We start from the raw sequence: 20,849 nt of genomic DNA on the forward strand, positions 1-20,849 counted from the left end.
ACATATAAATCATTAAGACTCTGAGCTGAATAGACTTTTTTGTTTTTTGTTTTAAATAGAGATGGGGTTTCACCATGTTGGCCAGGATGGTCTCCATCTCTTGACCTCATGATCCACCCGCCTCGGCCGCCCAAACTGCTGGGATTACAGGCGTGAGCCACCTTACCCGGCCTAGACTGTTTTTTAAGGATAGGAGTTCTTAATTTGCCTGTAATTCTTACTTTTTGTACCAAGCAATTGATGTGATGTCTTAAATGTAATGGATAAGTTAATGCAAATATTATATTAAATACTTTATTAACTATGTAGCCCTGGATTGCTTAAAACAATGCTCCTGAGAGTGAGTTTTATGTACTGGTGCTAATCTACAAACTTAATCATTGTGGTATAGTAGCTCAGAAACTCAGAATATAGCTATGGTAACTTTTATAGCAATTTGACAATAATTTTATGTCTATAAAATCTAAAAATATTATTTTTACTTAATTTTTCAAGTAATTCATTTCTAATATGTTGGTATTGGTCCACAACTAATTGGAAATTCAAAAACTTGGTTGTCCCCACAGATAGTTTAAGAAATACTAGACAAAAAAAAAAAAAAAAAAAAGTCTAGTAGATTTTACCTAAGAGCTTTAAGGCTCCCAGAGAGATTTATTTAATGTAGTACTGAGATAAGTAATTGTAAACAATGTTAATGATACCTTATATTTATTTAACACTTAATAGTTCACCAAGCGGCCGGGCGCGGTGGCTCAAGCCTGTAATCCCAGCACTTTGGGAGGCCGAGGCGGGTGGATCACAAGGTCAAGAGATCGAGACCATCCTGGTCAACATGGTGAAACCCCGTCTCTACTAAAAATACTAAAAAATTAGCTGGGCATGGTGGCGTGTGCCTGTAATCCCAGCCACTCAGGAGGCTGAGGCAGGAGAATTGCCTGAACCCAGGAGGCGGAGGTTGCGGTGAGCCGAGATCGCGCCACTGCACTCCAGCCTGGGTAACAAGAGCGAAACTCCGTCTCAAAAAAAAAAAAAAAAAAAAAAAAAAAAATAGTTCACCAAGCATCTAAGTCTAGTAGGATAGAGATCATTCTCTCCATGTCATAGATAAGGAAACTGAAACTGAGGTAAGTAACTGGCAAAGATCACCTAGTTACTAGATGAGAAAGCCATAAATGGCACATGAATCTTACAACACTAAGCCAATATTCTTTCTGGTACATCATGTATAATGGTAAAATAATGCTAGTTTGATAGAAAAATTGAAACCATGCTTGTATCATTCAACTTTAAAGCAAAGTTATTCATGCTTTTAAATTTAATTGTTCTTGGGGATATAGAGAAACAAAAGAACCTATTCAGATCTGAACTTGATCTTTTTTTTTAGACTACAGCCTTTAATGTCAAGGAATCTTAGAATTTTACTTCCATTGTACACACAAGCTCAAGGATAACAAAGTGTAAATATTGTGTTGATATATTAACTTTGAAATGTGAAGGAGTGAAATAGGAGGCATACATTTTTAAAAACTAACTTTTTTCATTGCTGTGCAATAGATATACATATTTCCAAATAATAAAGTTATTAGAGGTACATGTGATAATTGAATACATTTGTATAATTTGCAATGATCAAATCAGTTTGATTGGAATACCTATTATTTTAAACATTAAATATTATGCCAGAAATATTCAAATTATTCTCTTCTAGCTATCCTGGCATATACAATAGATTATTATAAATAGATTATTGTATAGTCACCCTACTGACCTATCAAACACAAGGTCTTATTTCTTCTATCAAAACTAACTTTAGAAGGGATGTTCTAGTCAGTACTGTTTGATCATGCTACATATGGCTTTTAAATTTAAATTAGTTAAAACTTTAAGTTAAAATTTTGGTTTTTTAGTTGCATGGGCCACAATCCAACCACTTAGTAGCCACACATGGCTGGTGGTTACCATATTGAACATTTAGCTATGGAACATTTCCATCACTGTAGAAAATTCTACTGGACAGTGCTGTTATGTTTTTTTCAGAGAGAAACTTATCTTTTATGACTTTAAAGTAGAAAGATAACAAAAATTAAAATCAGGAGTCTTCTACAATAAGAAAAATCAGAAAAATCTAGTTATTTATATCCAACAATTATTTTCAAAGCCAAACTGGTTTATACACTATAGCTGGTCAATTAAGATAGTGACGGAAATTTTATCCTAAATTTATTAGATACAGATTAACATAAAAATAAAACTTGCATTGGAAGAAGTCAAATTTTGAGATAGGAATTTACCATGAAAATAAATGATGTTAAGTAGTCAGTATGCCTCACCTTTGTCATTTAAAAAAAGAAACAAAAAATATGTAAGTAATAGGCAATTAAAGGGAAATAAAAGAAACATTCGATGGCTCTCTGAAAATTTATAGCAATGCCAGCATAGCGAATTGGAAAATTATGCTCAATAACACAATTAGGACACATTGGAATTATGGTGGAGTAACCTTATTATTTGGTAATAGAAATTAAAAATGCGGAGTAGAAAGTCTAAAACAATAAGACAAAATGAGTTTTTTATAGCAAGCAAATCAACCATGGTTTAGAGTGTAAGAAATGGAATGTGTTTTTAGATCCATCTCTGAAGAAAGACATATGGCCAGAATCCTGAACGCTGATTCCTAGCCAGCTGCCATGCTCAAATCCTAAGGTGCATTTCAGGCAAAGGCACTCTTCATTATGTACTATCTCATCTCTCACTCCGATGGAGTACGCTGGACTCATGTGAAAGCCTCAAGAACTCCTTTTACAACTTTATCTTAAGGCCCACATCAAAGGTGGGCCAACACTCTGTTCCATATTGCCTTTCAAGGTAAGGGAGGTCTGAAAACTCATCCAGTCTCCATTTTATTATTCCAATGACATGACATGAAGAAAGCAAAGCACAAAGGAAGGGCCAAGAGAGAAGACACTGTGAAGAGTTCTACAGGAAAATGTGTCACAGTCCAACGGCATTTAGAATAACTTGACTCCTGGCATGTTATATCCTAGACCTCTGTGTAAGATCCTCCTCTTTTACGGCCGATGGAGAGAGGAGAAAATTATTATTATTATTATTATTATTATTATTATTTTAAACAAGACGGAGTTTCACCATGTTGATCAGGATGGTCTTGAACTCCCGACCTCAGGTGATCCACTCTTGGCCTCCCAGAGTGCTGGGATTACAGGCGTGAGCCAGAGAAAATTATTTTTTAATGTCTCATAAAAACAAAATATATTTACTTCTAAAATATCTCCTCTGGAATTGAGATAACCATAGTTTATCCATCTTTTTCAAAGGCTCTGTGAACAATGTATCTGGTTCTTGCTAATGGGAAAGAATTACTGGAAATCTAAAGACAGGTGTCAGTGCTGGAAGAAGTGATCACAAGTGCTTACAAAATGATGACAAGAAGCAAGAAGGTGTTGAAGGAGCATAGGCTCTGAAGGCAGGTGGACCTGTGTTCAAACTGAACCTGGACCTCTTACTGGCTCCATAGGAGGAGTTGATAACATTCAATCAGCTACATTACCTACAATTATCTAGCGATAAAGATATCTATCTTGAAGAAGAAGATAAACAATGTGGCTAAATAAAAATAATTTTTAGAAAATCCAAAGTTGTCACAGTTGGAATCCTATGAAAAGGCAATTTTAAAAAGCCAAAGAAAGAAACAGTTTTATATACTCATTAGCAAAGTATTCCAAGAATGAAAAGGGTAATTTAAAAAGCAAATTGGCTATGGACTAACATCTCATAGCAATTGAATCTAACTGCAGCAATGTGGAAGTGAGATCTGATTGATGTAGATTAGCATTAGCCGGGGCCTCTATGCAAATGCTTTCAAAGATCAAAGTGGAAAACATAAATATGTGAAGCAGCAGAGAATGGTGCAGCCTGTAGAGAACTGAAGACATTACACCAGTCAAAAGGTGTTCGTATTTTAAATATTTTAAAAACCCTGTGTGCTGCACAAAACAAATCTGCAGGCAGAATTTGACTTGAGGGATGCCCGTTTGAAACTTTGTACACAAAGCAAAGACAAACTCCCATCTATGGGTAAGTTGTATATAATATAAAACAAAAAAAATCCTGTCAATCCAACTTAATTCACTTTGCACCATAAGGGGATGAGGATCTGGAGAAACAAATGCTACCTACCTTTCTAAAATTTGGTATTTATTGAATATTACATTGAATTAAATATTGTGGTCACTATTCATTCCACATTCTATCCTTTCATTAACTGCAGAAAAGGGTGAAGGAAGAAGGCATTAAAATCACTCAGTAGAGGAAGGTCTGGAGAGAGGAGTATGGAGTCATTATAAAATATCCCAAACCTGGAACAACGGCAAAGGTGAATCTTAGGAATAGGAAAACATCCTGAAAAGATGGGGGAGAACTCCTTGCCCAGAAGAACAAGGAGCAGATATTTTTCTTTATTCTCCCTTTATCTCTTTGGGTAAAAAACTAAATTAAAACTTTTTCAGGAGCATTAAAGGAAGCTGAGGGAGTCATGGAGTTTTGCTCTGTCGGTTTTTGTGGCTTTAAATCTTTTAGCCTGTGAGCTTTCAGAATTTTGCCTTTTGGGGCTGAGGAACTTCGTGGGTCTTTTGGACCTTTGGAATTCTGAGGTGACGTTGTCTCTCTTGGACAGGAATGCTACTGTTTTACAGACACAGGGATGGAGAAAGTACAGAACGAATTGTTAAGGATTGACTCTAAGCCTAAGGCTGAAGTTAGAGAAGTGAAAGTCTCTGTATATGTCTTTCTGAATTCTTGTAGCAGATACTTGTCATTTCTTTTGACTGACCAGCTTTGGAGTCCTTTTCTGGATTCGTGGAATTCTATACCTTATAAATCTTGATGGGAGACAAAAACTCTCTGTCTCATGTAGAAGCTAGATATTATCTTTCCTACTTTCCCTTGCAGGTAGAGTAACAGGTACCCAGGCTCCACGTTGACCCAGGAGTTAGTGGCACAAGGAAGCAGGGACTGTGCGGAATCCAGTCCAGAAGCTGCAGTGGTAGCAGGTCTATAGTGTTTCTTATATGTTGGCAGCTATTTGAGATGCAGCATCTGGGCAGTAGTGCCTGTATGAGACTAGCCTGGCTTCAGACTTCAGACTTGGTTTCTATCTGTGTAACCTCCAAGCTTGGTTCGACTTCCATTCTAGAGATTCCGTGAGGTAGCCAATATACTTTACTAAAATTCTTTTCTACTTATGCTTAGCAGAGCTAGTTTCTATTGCTTACAACAAAGAATTCTTAGTGCTGCAGCTCTGAGGTCCAGTCCACTAGAAAAGTAAAGAAATAGTTCAACAAACAAGCTCTATTGAGAAACAGACTCTGCTCTCATGCTGTGTTGGAAACCTGAGCATAGTTGTATAGGTGAGGGTATGAAGAATCTAAGAGTTATGTTCACTTACACTGATACTCTACTCAAACGAACTCTCTCTGAGGTCACCTATGACTTTCTTATTGCTAAATCTAATGGTCTCTGTTACTTTCCCACACGTAAATTTTCTGCCATATTTGACACTGTTGACCATTCCTTCCTCCTGAAAGCTTTATTATCTCTTGACAGGGAACATCTTGAGGGTAAAAATTGAGTAGGGCTATCTTTGTACTCCCAGCACATTGCATTTTGCCTGACACATGGCACTCAAGATTTCAATGAATAAATGAATGAATACATATTGTATGTTTAACTATGACTAAAAGAGAAAACCTAATTGAATAAAGCACACAGGAAATATTGGCAAAGAGTGAAAAAGTAACAATTATCCGTTTTGAGCATTTTGAGCCCATTTTAATGCAGATCAGCAACACTGTATAAGCATTGTATTGATTATTAATGCAAACAAATAAGACGTAATTGTCTTATAACTAATATTTATCAATGGGATTATTTATTTGTTAACATATATTGATTTGTCAATTAAATTGAAGACTAAAAAGATAATGAATGAGTCACAAAAATTGCATGTAGTTGTCAGGATCCCAAGAAACATTAAAGGCCTGTGGATATTTAGTTAATCAAACAGGTTTCTACCTCAACAAAGTCAAAAGTCCTCTTGCCCCTGTAACAAGATCATCACACTTTCTGGATCTTCAGAGATCACAAGATTGATGTTAACCATACTTAGATCAAATTCTGAAGATAAAAGTGATTTTTACCTGGGCAAAACTGAACCGCCTCTGCAGAAGACGGATACTTAAATAGGAAACACCAAGATCAGTATGTCCCCACCTAACCAGGTATCAACCTCACTGCTATTACTGATCAAGCACTGGGATCACAAAGTTTTAATCAGTGGGACAAACTAGTTCATTATCTGTTTTTGTAATAACAATATAGAAACAAGTGGGTATGGCTGTGTTCCAATCAACTTTTGTAAACAAAAGTTTTGTAAACAGAAGGTGATTGGAACACAGCCATACCCATTTGTTTCTATATTGTCTATGGCTGCACTGGTTCTGCAATGGCACAATTGAGTAGTTGGGGGACAGAGACAGTGCAGCCCAAAAAGAGCCTAAAATTGTCCTGTCTGCTCTATTATAGAAAAAGTTTGCTGATCCCTTAATAAAAAAGGTATAGAAAAAGAAGTCTAATTTAGATGTCTGGACTACACAAAATTTCCCTGAAAATGAGAATTCTCTTGCTCCATCCATCTCACTCTCAGAGCTGAAATGTTTCCTCTACTCTCCCTCTCCCTCACTTCACTATAATCAAGGTTTACAACTGTGAACAGTTCATTTATTTTTTTCTATACTTTGGAACATTTATATCAAAAGCAAACAGTTTATGGTAATTAAAATTTGTGATTAAAAATCTATGGCATATCAGGATTCCATAACCACTTGTAAATTATTCCGATTCTTTTCCTTGAGTTCTCACATTGTTCTCTCTTTTTTCTGTTTTCATTAACAATCCTTCTCCTGGCCACTCCTGATCAACCTGTTTCTCTGCTCTAATTTTCCCACAGATTTCTTTCTTTTTTTTTTTTTTTATTTATTTTTTATTGCATTTTAGGTTTTGGGGTACATGTGATGAACATGCAAGATTGTTGCATAGGTACACACATGGCAGTGTGCTTTGCTGCCTTCCGTCCCCTCACCTGTATCTGTCATTTCTCCCCATGCTGTCTCTTCCCACCTCCCCACCCCCCCGCCCCTCCCCCATTTCCCCCCAACGGACCCCAGTGTGTAGTGCTCCCCTCCCTGTGTCCATGTGTTCTCATTGTTCAACACCCGCCTATGAGCAAGAATATACGGTGTTTGATTTTCTGCTCTTGTGTCAGTTTGCTGAGAATGATGGTTTCCAGGTTCATCCATGTCCCTACAAAGGACGTGAACTCATCGTTTTTGATGGCTGCGTAATATTCCATGGTGTATATGTACCACATTTTCCCTATCCAGTCTATCATCGTTGGGCATTTGGGTTGGTTCCAGGTCTTTGCTATTGTAAACAGTGCTGCAATGAACATTCGTGTGCACGTGTCCTTGTAGTAGAATGATTTATAATCCTTTGGATATATACCCAGTAATGGGATTGCTGGGTCAAATGGGATTTCTATTTTTAGGTCCTTGAGGAATCGCCACACTGTCTTCCACAATGGTTGAATTAATTTACATTCCCACCAACAGTGTAAAAGTGTTCCTATTTCTCCACATCCTCTCCAGCATCTGTTGTTTCCCAATTTTTTAATGATCGCCATTCTAACTGGTGTGAGATGGTATCTCAATGTGGTTTTGATTTGCATTTCTCTGATGACCAGTGATGATGAGCATTTTTTCATATGTTTGTTGGCCTCCTCTATGTCTTCTTTTGTAAAGTATCTGTTCATATCCTTCGCCCATTTTTGAATGGGCTTGTTTGTTTCTTTCTTGTAGATCTGCTTTAGTTCTTTGTAAATTCTGGATATCAGCCCCTTGTCAGATGGGTAGACTGCAAAAATTTTTTTCCATTCTGTTGGTTGCCGATTCACTCTACCGACTGTTTCTTTTGCCGTGCAGAAGCTGTGGAGTTTGATTAGGTCCCATTTGTCTATTTTGGCTTTTGTTGCCATTGCTTTGGGCGTTTTGGTCATGAATTCCTTGCCTACACCTATGTCCTGAATTGTTTTGCCTAGATTTTCTTCTAAGGTTTTTATAGTATTAGGTCTGATGTTTAAGTCTTTAATCCATCTGGAGTTAATTTTGGTGTAAGGTGTCAGGAAGGGGTCCTGTTTCTGCTTTCTGCACATGGCTAGCCAGTTTTCCCAACACCATTTATTAAACAGGGAATCCTTTCCCCATTGCTTGTTTTTGTCAGGTTTGTCGAAGATCAGATGGTTGTGGGTATGTTGTATTTCCTGTGAGGCCTCTGTTCTGTTCCATTGGTCTGTATCTCTGTTTTGGTACCAGTACCATGCTGTTTTGATTACTGTAGCCTTGTAGTAAAGTTTGAAGTCCGGTAGTGTGATGCCTCCTGCTTTGTTCTTTTTGCTTAGAATTGACTTGGCTATGCGGGCTCTCTTTTGGTTCCATATGAAGTTTAAGGTGTTTTTTTCCAGTTCTGTGAAGAAGGTCATTGGTAGCTTGATGGGAATAGCGTTGAATCTGTAAATTACTTTGGGCAGTATGGCCATTTTCACGATGTTGATTCTTCCTAACCATGAACATGGAATGTTTCTCCATCTGTTTGTATCCTCTCTTATTTCGTTGAGGAATGGCTTGTAGTTCTCCTTGAAGAGGTCCTTTACGTTCCTTGTTAGTTGTATTCCTAGGTACTTTATTCTCTTTGTAGCAATTGTGAATGGCAGTTTGTTCTTGATTTGGCTATCTTGAAGTCTGTTACTGGTGTATAGGAATGCTTGTGATTTTTGCACGTTGATTTTGTATCCTGAGACTTTGCTGAAGTTGTTTATCAGTTTCAGGAGATTTTGGGCTGAGATGATGGGGTCTTCCAGATATACAATCATGTCATCTGCAAATAGAGACAATTTGATTTCCTCCTTTCCAATTTGGATACCCTTTATTCCTTTTTCTTGCCTGATTGCTCTGGCTAGAACTTCCAGTACTATATTGAATAGGAGTGGTGAGAGAGGGCATCCTTGTCTAGTGCCAGATTTCAAAGGGAATGCTTCCAGTTTTTGCCCATTCAGTATGATATTGGCTGTTGGTTTGTCGTAAATAGCTTTTATTGTTTTGAGATACGTTCCATCAATACCTACTTTATTGAGGGTTTTTAGCATAAAGGGTTGTTGAATTTTGTCAAAAGCCTTCTCTGCATCAATCGAGATAATCATGTGGTTTTTGTCTTTGGTTCTGTTTATGTGGTGAATTACATTTATGGACTTGCGTATGTTGAACCAGCCTTGCATCCCCGGGATGAATCCTACTTGATCATGGTGGATGAGCTTTTTGATATGCTGTTGCAATCGGTTTGCCAGTATTTTATTGAAGATTTTTGCATCTATGTTCATCATGGATATTGGCCTGAAATTTTCTTTTCTTGTTGAGTCTCTGCCGGGTTTTGGTATCAGGATGATGTTTGTCTCGTAAAATGATTTGGGAAGGATTCCCTCTTTTTGGATTGTCTGGAATAGTTTCAGAAGGAATGGTATCAGCTCCTTCTTATATGTCTGGTAGAATTCAGCTGTGAACCCATCTGGACCTGGGCTTTTTTTGGGTAGTAGGCTCTTTATTGCTGCCTCGACTTCAGACCATGTTATTGGTCTATTCAGGGTTTCGGCTTCTTCCAGGTTTAGGCTTGGGAGGATGCAGGTGTCCAGGAATTTATCCATTTCTTCCAGGTTTACTAGTTTATGTGCATAGAGTTATTTGTAATAATCTCTGATGATGGTTTGGATTTCTGTGGAATCTGTGGTGATATCCCCTTTATCGTTTTTTATTGCATCAATTTGGTTATTCTCTCTTTTCTTTTTTATTAATCTGGCTAGTGGTCTGTCTATTTTGTTGATCTTTTCAAAAAACCAGCTCCTGGATTTATTGATTTTTTTGAAGAGTTTTTTGTGTCTCTATTTCCTTCAGTTCTGCTCTGATCTTAGTTATTTCCTGTCTTCTGCTAGGTTTTGAGTTTTTTTGATCTTGCTCCTCTAGCTCTTTCAATTTTGATGATAGGGTGTCAATTTTAGATCTATCTTTTCTTCTCATGTGGGCACTCATTGCTATATATTTTCCTCTAGAGACTGCTTTAAATGTGTCCCAGAGATTCTGGTATGTTGTGTCTTCATTCTCACTGGTTTCGAAGAACATCTTTATTTCTGCCTGCATTTCATTGTTTATCCAGTCAACATTCAAGAGCAAGTTGTTCAGTTTCCATGAAGCTGTGCGGTTCTGAGTTAGTTTCTGCATTCTGAGTTCTAACTTGATTGCACTGTGGTCTGAGAGACTGTTTGTTATGATTTCTGTTCTTTTGCATTTGCTGAGGAGTGATTTATTGCCAATTATGTGGTCAATTTTAGAGTAGGTGTGATGTGGTGCTGAGAAGAATGTATATTCTGTGGATTTGGGGTGGAGAGTTCTGTAAATGTCTATTAGGTTTGCTCGTTCCAGGTCTGTGTTCAGGTCCTGGATATCCTTGTTGATTTTCTGTCTTGTTGATCTGTCTAATATTGACAATGGGGTGTTAAAGTCTCCCACTATTATTGTGTGGGAGTCTAAGTCTCTTTGTAAGTCATTAAGAACTTGCCTTATGTATCTGGGTGCTCTGTATTGGGTGCGTATATATTTAGGATCGTTAGCTCTTCTTGTTGCAGTGATCCTTTTACCATTATGTAATGTCCTTCTTTGTCTCTTTTGATCTTTGTTGCTTTAAAGTCTATTTTATCAGAGATGAGAATTGCAACTCCTGCCTTTTTTTGCTCTCCATTTGCTTGGTAGATCTTCCTCCATCCCTTTATTTTGAGCCTTTGTGTATCCTTGCATGTAAGATGGGTTTCCTGGATACAGCACACTGATGGGTTTTGACTTTTTATCCAATTTGCCAGTCTGTGTCTTTTGATTGGGGCATTTAGTCCATTTACATTTAGGGATAGTATTGTTATGTGTGAATTTGATGCTGTCATTTTGATGCTACCTGGCTGTTTTGTTGGTTAGTTGATGCAGATTCTTGATTGTGTTGATGCTTTTTTACAATTTGGTGTGTTTTTGGAGTGGCTGGTACTGGTTGTTCCTTTATATGTGTCGAGCCTCTTTCAGGAGTTCTTGTAGAGCAGGTTTGGTGGTGATGAAATCTCTGAGTGCTTGCTTGTTCACAAAGGATTTTATTTTTCCTTCACTTATGAAGCTGAGTTTGGCTGGATAGGAGATTCTGGGTTGAAAGTTCTTTTCTTTAAGGATGTTGAATATTGGCCCCCAATCTCTTCTGGCTTGTAGGGTTTCTGCTGAGAGATCTGCTGTGAGTCTAATGGGCTTCCCTTTGTGGGTAACCCGACCTTTCTCTCTGGCTGCCCTTAGCATTTTCTCTTTCATTTCAACCCTGGTGAATCTGACGATTATGTGCCTTGGGGTTGCTCTTCTTGAGGAATATCTTTGTGGTGTTCTCTGTATTTCCTGGATTTGAATATTGGTCTGCCTTGCTAGGTTGGGGAAGTTTTCCTGGATAATATCCTGAAGAGTATTTTCCAGCTTGGATTCATTCTCTTCATCACATTCAGGTACACCTATCAAACGTAGATTAGGTCTTTTCACATAGTCCCACATTTCTTGAAGATTTTGTTCATTCCTTTTTGCGCTTTTTTCTCTGTTCTTGCCTTCTCTTTTTATTTCATTGAGTTGATCTTCCACCTCTGATATCCTTTCTTCTGCTTGGTCAATTCGGCTGTTGAAGCTTGTGCATGCTTCACGAAGTTCTCGTGTTGCGTTTTTCAGCTCCATCAATTCACTTATACTCCTCTCTATGCTGTCCATTCTTGTCAGCAGTTCGTCCAATCTTTTTTCAAGGTTCCTATTTTCTTTGCGTTGGGTTAGAACATGTTCTTTTAGCTCATTGTAGTTTCTTACTACCCACCTTCTGAAGTCTGATTCTGTCATTTCATCACCCTCCTTCTCCATCCGGTCTGGTTCCCTTGCTGGTGAGGAGTTGTGATCCCTTTTAGGAGGAGAGGTGTTCTGGTTTCGGGAGTTTTCATCCTTTTTGCGCTGGTTTCTTCCCATTTTTGTGGGTTTATCCACCTGTTGTCTGTCTCTGTCCCAGGGAGTTGGAGCTTTATGAGTTTCCGTTGCACTACTGCCTTTTTTGATTTTTCTTTCAGGTCGGACCCGCCTAGCTAGCAGCAGCCTAGCCTTTGCCTGCCCGCAGGGGCTTTGCTGAGCTGCTGTGGGCTCCGCCCAGCTGCCAGATTTCTTAAATACATATTCTAAGGACTATTTTCTTCCAGCTCCATACTTGCTCATGCATCATTTATCTTTTTCCACAGCTTTCACCATCATTCTGTACAGCTAATTCTCATTCACTTTAACCTTTACTTGAAACCCCGCACCTGCATTTCCAAATGCTGTAAATCTTCATGTGAGTGTATTGTGTTCCTACTCACATTTGTCTGCTTTGACATCTAAGAAATTCTCTCTGCCCACAAAAACAAATCCTAAAATACACACAAAAATAGTGCAGCTATTCATTGTCTATGTTCCCTCACTTAGTTAATTACATTGCTCTCCTACCAGTTGCCAAAACTAGAAACAAGAGAACCTCTCCCCATCTACAGATAACCACATGTAAAATTCTAAAAATTCTTGAGTTTAAAATGTATCTGGAAATTTTCTCCTCCAACTCATTTCCAATACACTATTTTATACACTCAACATTGAGTACCTTCGAAGTAGCTGCAACCCGTATTCCTGTTTTGGTTGGGCTATTTCTCTAATTCATCTTTCATATTGTTCCCAGAATTATCTTCTTAAAATACAAATCAGATTGTGAAACATCTCTGTTCAAAAGTCTTCAAGATCCCCCTTGACCTACCAAGTCAAAATACTTGGAATGGCATTCAAGGCTGATAATGCTCTAAGCTAGCTACCTTTTCAGATTTATTACCAACTAACCGCCATCATAAAGTTTGAACTACAATAGCACCGGATTATTTTTTATTTTCTGAACATATCTGTAATATGTTCAGATATTTCTATTATATTATGTTCAGAAGAGTTGCACCATATTCCCCACCCACACCCCTATGCTGACCATCCTACAATGCCCTTGAGGAAAAATAGATGGTCATAGTTTGGCTGGCAATTAGATTTTGCTTGCTAAGACATATATGCAAACTGTCTAGATTTTGAGAAAGACTGCTGAGGAGGTTCTGAGCAAGAACCAGAAAAAATAAGGCAATTATATGAGAAAAACTTCACAGAAACAGCAGTTTTATGCTGTTTGCTGTATCATCCCCTCCTCTGTTTTCCCATTAAATCTGTAGTGACTCTGTATTTCTAAGCAGTATTCTCACAGTTGAGTTTATTTAAGAACTAAAACCTAGTGGCCTGGCCTGAAGGTGTGTGTGAAGTGATTCCTTTTAACTATGTTTGCCTCAACATTTATGCTGAAAACGTCTTTAAAGGCATGAATCATATTTTACAATAACTGATCCCTTTTATGCAATTGATTCAAATTCTGTTCAGCTCTATACTGTTTTTTCTCTTGTACAGTTTCCCCTTATCCACTGTTTCACTTTCTGTGGCTTCAGTTATCTGTGGCCAACTGTAGTCTGAAAATATGAAATAGACAAATCCAGAAATAAACAATTCATTACTTTTAAATTACTATCATTTTGAGTAGCAGGATGAACTCTCTCATTTCCTGCTCCATCCCACCTGGGATGTGAATCATGCCTTTGTCCAGTGTAGATGCTGCCCACCTGACCCTTAATCAGTTTGTCTCAGTTCTCAGATCAACTGTTTTGGTATTGGTATGGAAATGCTTGTGTTGAAGTAAGCCTTATTTTACTTAATAATGGCCCCAAAGTACAAGAGTAATGCTGCTGGAATTTCAGATATGCCAAAGAGAAGCCAAACATATGCCAAAGAGAAGTTGTTAAGCTCCTACCATGCTTAATTTATAAATTAAACTTTATCATAGGTATGTATATACAGGAAAAAATAGTACAGTATATATAGACTTCAGTACTATTTGAAGTCTCAGGCATCCACTGGGAGGGCTCAGAATGTATCCTCTGTAGATAATGGGGGGGGCTACTGCAACTGCTATTTTAGTAAGATTTCTGTGATCTTTTTCTCCTAATCTGTTATATTATAAGCTGCTGGGAAAGTGAGGCAGCTCCCTTCCCCGATGTTACCTCCTGTGTAAACCTATCACTGTCACCAACATGGCACATGCTCAGAAGAGCTCCTTGAGCCTATTCATTCATTTTCTGAGTCAGAAGTCTAAAGGTATGAAGACATTTTAGAAAACAGTTATATCATTAGACATCTCTCCCACTGCCAAACAAATGTTGAATATGGTCCATTCCCCCATTAAATAACATTAGGTATGATACTTTTAATGAGGTTTATAATATTCTATCTTTAAAGCTATCTCTTCCACTGCAATCAATTAGAGCATGCAATTGATGTTTAAAAGAAAATCATGCCAGGCACTGTCCTAACAGTGCCAGTTAACAAGAAAGGCAAAATCCTTGTTTTCATTGTTGTCACACTCTAGTACAGAGAAAAAACAAACAGGTTAATAAAATAACAAAATATCAGAAAAGAATAAGGCTGTAAAACGACAAAATAGGATGATGTGATAAAATGACTATTTTAGATTTGTTTGCATACATTATAAAAACGAGGCAGCTGAGTTCTTCCAAGATACCTGATCTGTGACAGGAATGACAAGGAGGAGGCAGTTATAGAAATATGCAAGGAAAGAGTATTTCTTACTGAGAGAATATCTAAGGTAGAAATGTGCTTGGCATGTTCAGGAAACAAAGCATAGGGGGAAAATGCTGAAAATGATGACAAAAATGCAAGCATAGTATAGATCACTTGAGGTCTTACTAGCAAGGTAACAAATTTGGGTTTTCTTTTAAGTGAATGTATTCGTCTGTTCTTGTGTTGCTGTAAAGGAATACCTGAGACTGGATAATTTAGAAATAAAAGGGTTTATCTGGCTCACAATTCTGCAGGCTGTACAAGCACGGCTCCTGCATCTGCTCATTTTCTAGGGAAGCCACAGAAAGCTTTCACTCATGGCTGAAGGTGAAGTGGGAGTAGGTGCATTACATAGCCAGAGCTGGAATGAGAGAAAGAAAGAGTGGGAGGTGCCGCACACTTTTTAACAACCAGATCAAGTGTGAACTCACTCATCACCAAGAGGATGGTGCTAAGTCATTCATGAAGGATATTCCCCAATGATCCAAACATCTCCCACCTCCAACACTAGATTATATTTTAACATGAGATTTGGCAAGGACACAGATCCAAACCACATCAGTGAGACAGGAGGTTTTTGGAAGATTTTAAGCTTGGGAGTGATGGACCTAATTTATATTTTATAATGATGGTTCTGACCGCTCTATGGAGAATAGATTGTAAGTGGGCAAGAGAAAAGGAAGGAAGACTAGCTGGGAGGCTCTTGTAGAAGTATAGACATGAGAAAATGGTGACTTGGATCAAGGTGGTATAACAGTGGACAGGTACAAAATGTTGTGAAAGAAGGAGGAATTGAATGGATCAAATGTGAGGGCAACAGAGAAAGAAAAAGATCAATCAGCAGTTACTTCTGAGGCCAAGCACAGTGGTTCATGCCTGTAATCCCAACACTTTGAGGTCAGAGGTTCAAGACCAGCCTGGCCAAAATGATGATGTAACTTTGTCTCTACTAAAAATACAAAAATTAGCCGGGTGTGGTGCTGTGCACCTGTAATCCCAGCTACTCAGGAGGCTGAGGCAAGAGAATCAATTGAAAAAGGAAGGTGGAAGTTGCAATGAGCCGAGGTGGTGACACTACACTCCAGCCTAGGCAACAAGAGCAAAACTCCATCTCAAAAGAAAAAGCAAAACAAAACAAAAAAACTAACAATGACTTCAAGGTTTTTGGTTTAAATAAAATAAGAAGGTAAGGGAAAGGCAAAGACTGAGGGAGAGAGGATAATCAAAATCTCTATTTTGACCGCATAAAAATGGAATAGTTTATGACATGCAAGAGGAAGTGTCATTATAAATAACTGGATATACACATCCAGAGCTCAGTGTCAAGATCAGAGATGACATACAGTCTTCGGAGTAAATGGAGACATTAGGGAAAGTGAGTAGAGGAGAGAAGAAAAGAGAAAAAACGGGAAGAGAAGGGTGCCGCCAGTATTCAGAGGACAGCAGAGGAGAAGGAGCCTCTGAGTTACAAGAAAAAGCAGAGCATGAACTCCTCCACTAAACTGCAGACTCCTGCATCCAATGCCCATTTTATAAATTTTATAATTCCTCCCAAACAACCACAACAAGATTTTTTTTTTTTTTTTTAGATAGAGTTTTGCTCTTGTTGCCCAGGCTGTAGTGCAATGGCATGATCTCAGCTCACTGCAACCTCTGCCTCCTGGGTTCAAGCAATTCTCTTGCCTCAGCCTCCCAAGTAGCTGGGTTTACAGGCATGTGCCACCATGCCCAGCTAATTTTGTATTTTTAATAGAGATGGGGTTTCTCTATGTTAGTTAGGCTGGTCTTAAACTCCCAATATCAGGTGATCCACCCACCTTGGCCTCCCAAAATGCTAGGATTGCAGGCATGAACCACCATACCCAGTAAGATCTTCTTTTCCTATGTTACTGTATGTGGCTAGGATTTGCCTGTAAGACACTGATCCAATGTGCTTATTTGTTTTAAGAAGACAAATGTTTCCAAGAACTTTCTTCTTTTGAGTGATACTTCCAGTGCTGCCAGCCACCCACCATTCATTTCTGAACTTGGCATCCTGTTATCTGACTTCAGAAGCTGGATGTCATGCTTTTCCCTCCATGGCACAAGTCCTGTTGTGTTTTTGTTTTGTTTTGTTTTGTTTTGTTTTGGGGGGATGTCTGTGTTTTGATTTTATTTTGAGCATTTTATGCCTGATTAAATTTCATCTCAGTAACTGAAGAGCTTCTTAAGAGAAGCATTTTTAGATAGAAAACCTGGGTGCTTAGCTTATTGTGCACTACTAGTGTAAAATTTGGTGAATCTTTGGAACACATTTGCTACACTTCTAAAATGTATGCTTAAAATGTCATTCTATACTATAAGAAACAAAAGAAAGATAAAAAATAAAATGCATGCCAAAAGTTCTGGGACAAACATTAAGTGAATGAGTGAATAAATAAGTATATGTAATATATACCGGAAGACTAGGAGTTATATCCGATCTCTTTATCATCCAGAGGTCTTGTCCAATACTAAGAGTTTTAATTCTCCCTGGTATGGTGGTTAAAAATTTTGTGTGAGAAAAATAAACCACTAGTGTGAATTTCTTCATCCTTCTCTCTCCTGTCTATATTCCTTCAATGTAAAAGTCATTGTTTAAACAATTGTCTCTATGTAGTTAGTACTTAATAACTGTATTGCAGTGAGACTTTTTGGCATGAACTATCTGTCATACCAGGTGTCTCGAGAACCTGGAAACTTTAGTCACCCTAAAGTCACTGTTTTACTGTTTTACGTAGGACCATGTTGATAGAGCAAAGTATCCACTCTCCGCCTCCTCAAAGAATGTAGTTTCTAATATGGGCTGTGCAAAACAAAACAATGGGAAGCAAGAAGAAAATGTATATCGTGTAAGTATGAACTTTATACTATATTTGTATAAATTTCATACAAAGTATAGACTGTATTTTATTTTGTATCTAGAAAATATGGAAGGTGTTATGTTTTTCCAATAAATAATGTAATAACTAACACCATTGTTCTCACATGTTCCAGAAGTCAAATATAGTATGGAAGGTAGTTCCAGAAGGGCTTGGCAGCAAGACTCTCATACATTCATTCCTCTTCTATGTATTACACTGTACCATAGTTTAAGTTTATACTGTACTACAGTTTATGTGCTACATAGAAGGTTGTCAATGTGGTTATTTTTTATAAAGTAAGATTTTTGAAATAATAATAGAGTCATTGTGATATTTTCTAATAAGACAAGGGCTGATCATGAACATTTTTTTACCACATAGTAACCAGTTCACTGGTTATATTGCAGAAAGGACTGTCCAACTAAAAACTGAGTAGCAATGCCTACCTTTTAAAAATTTTAACAAGTGTTCCTAGTGTGCTGACCTTTATATGACTACAAGTGACTGTTAGATTTTTAAAAATAATATTCTTAATAAATTCTTCCAAGGTAAAGGTGACTTTTTTTTTTTTAATACTTGGGCTCTGGGGTACATGTGCACACCCTACATCCTGCAAGATTGTTGCACAGGTACATACATGCCATGGTGGTTTGCTGTCTCCATCCCCTCTCCGCCACCACCACCCGCTCACCTACATCAGGCATTTTTCCCAGTTTTATCCCTCCGCATCCTCTCCGCACTCCCGCTGTCCCTCCTCTCCCCTCCACCCTCCCACCTAGCCCTGTGAGTGTTGTTCCCTTCTTGGTGCCCAAGTGTTCTCATTGTTCATCACCCGCCTATGAGTGAAAACATGCAGTGTTTGCTATTCTTTTGTCAGTTTTCTGAGAATGATGGTTTCTAGATTCATCCATGTCTCTACAAAGGACATGAACTCATCCTTTTTTATGGCTGCATATTATTCCATGGTGTAGATGTGCCACATTTTCTTTGTCCCATCTATCATTGATGGGCATTTGAGTTGGTTCCAGGTCTTTGCTATTGTAGACAGTGCCACAGTGAACATATGTGTGCATGTGTCTTTATAATAGAATGATTTATAATCCTTTGGGTAAATATCCAGTAATGGGATCACTGAGTCAAATGGAATTTCTATTTCTAGACACTTGAGGAATCACCACACTGTCTTCCACAATGGTTGAACTAATTTACACTCCCACCAACAGTGTAAAAGTGTTCCTTTTTCTCCACATCCTCTCCAGCATCTTTGTCTCCAGATTTTTAAATGATCACCATTCTAACTGGCATGAGATGGTATCTCATTCTAGTTTTTTTTTTTTTTTAAATTGTTCTGCCTAGGACCAAGTAACTCAATGTGGTTTTGATGTGCATTTCTCTAATGACCAATCATGATGAGTATTTTTTAATGTTTGTTGGCTGCATATTTGTGTACTTTTGAAAAGTGTCTGTTCATGTCCTTCCCCCACTTTGAAATGGATTTGTTTGTTTTTTTCTTGTAAATCTGCTTTAGTTCTTTGTAGATTCTGGATATTAGCCCTTTGTCAGATGGGTAGATTGCAAAAATTTTTTCCCATTCTGTTGGTTGCCAGTTCACTCTAATGATTGTTCCTTTGGCTGTACAGAAGCTCTGGAGTTTAATTAGACCCCATTTGTGTATTTTGGCTTTTGTTGCCATTGCTTTTGGCGTTTTAGTCATGAAGTCCTTGCCTGTGCCTATGTCCTAAATGGTTTTGCCTAGGCTTTCTTCTAGGGTTTTTATGGTGTTAGTTCTTATGTTTAAATATTTAATCCATTTGGAATTAATTTTTGTATAAGGTGTAAGGAAGAGGTCCAGCTTCAGCTTCCCGCATATGGCTAGCCAGTTTTCCCAACATGATGTATTACACAGGGAATTCTCTCCCCATTGCTTGTTTTTGTATGGTTTATCAAAGATCAGATGGTTGTAGATGTGTAGTGTTGCCTCTGAGGCCTCTGTTCTGTTCCATTCATCTGTATCTCTGTTTTGGTGACAGCACCATGCTGTTTTGATTACTGTAGCCTTGTAGCATAGTTTGAAGTCAGGTAGTGTGATGCCTCCACCTTTGTTCATTTTCCTTAGGATTGTCTTGATTAGGCAGGCTCTCTTTTGTTCCATATGAAGTTTAAAGTGTTTTTTTCCAGTTCTGTGAGGAAGATCAATGGTAGCTTGATCGGGATAGTATTGAATCTATAAATTGGATTATTGGGCAGTATGGTCATTTTCACAATATTGATTCTTCCTAGCCATGAGCATAAAATGTTTTTCCACCTGTTTGTGTCCTCTCTTATTTCCTTGATCAGTGGTTTGTAGTTTTCCTTGAAGAGATCTTTTGTCTCCTTTGTTAGTTGTATTCCTAGGTATTTTATTCTCTTTGTAGCAATTGTAAATGGGAGTTAATTTATGATTTGGCTCTCTGTTTGTCTTGGTGTATTGGAATGCTTGTGATTTCTGCACATTGAGTTTTTATCCTGAGACTTTGCTGAAGTTGTTTATCAGTTTAAGGAGGTTTTGGGCTAAGACTATGGGGTCTTCTAAATATACAACCATGTCATCTGCAAATAGGGACAATTTGACTTCTTGTTTTCCTAATTGAATGACTTTATTTCTTTTTCTTGCCTAATTGCTCTGGCTAGAACTTCCAATACTATATTGAATAGGAGTGCTGAGAGAGGGCATCCTTGTCTAGTGCCAGTTTTTAAAGGGAATGCTTCTAGTTTTTGCCCATTCAGTATGATATTGGCTGTTGGTTTGTCGTAAAGAGCTTTTATTATTTTGAGATGCATTCCATCAATACCTAGTTTATTGAGAGTTTTTAGCACAAAGTGCTGTTGAATTTTGCTGAAGGCCTTCTCTGCATCTATTGAAATAATTATGTGGGTTTTGTCTTTGGTTCTGTTTATGTGGTGGATTATGTTTATAGATTTGTGTATGTTGAACCAGCCTTGCATCCCCAGATGAAGCCTACTTGATCATGGTGAATAAGCTTTTCGATATGCTGTTGGATTCGGTTTGCCAGTA

At 37.9% G+C, this 20,849-nt stretch overlaps 1 long non-coding RNA gene across 1 annotated transcript in view; it reads left to right on the forward strand.

Moving 5' to 3' along the window:
• Positions 1-20,849, forward strand: part of LOC141584020 (uncharacterized) — a 97,404-nt gene that overhangs the window by 60,767 nt on the left and 15,788 nt on the right. The window contains exon 3 of the long non-coding RNA XR_012516883.1: positions 17,672-17,782. This is a non-coding gene — a long non-coding RNA (uncharacterized LOC141584020). The remainder of the gene's footprint in view (positions 1-17,671; positions 17,783-20,849) is intronic.

This window comes from Saimiri boliviensis, chromosome 3 (genome assembly GCF_048565385.1).
Source record: "Saimiri boliviensis isolate mSaiBol1 chromosome 3, mSaiBol1.pri, whole genome shotgun sequence".
NCBI classification, from domain to species: Eukaryota; Metazoa; Chordata; class Mammalia; order Primates; family Cebidae; genus Saimiri; species Saimiri boliviensis.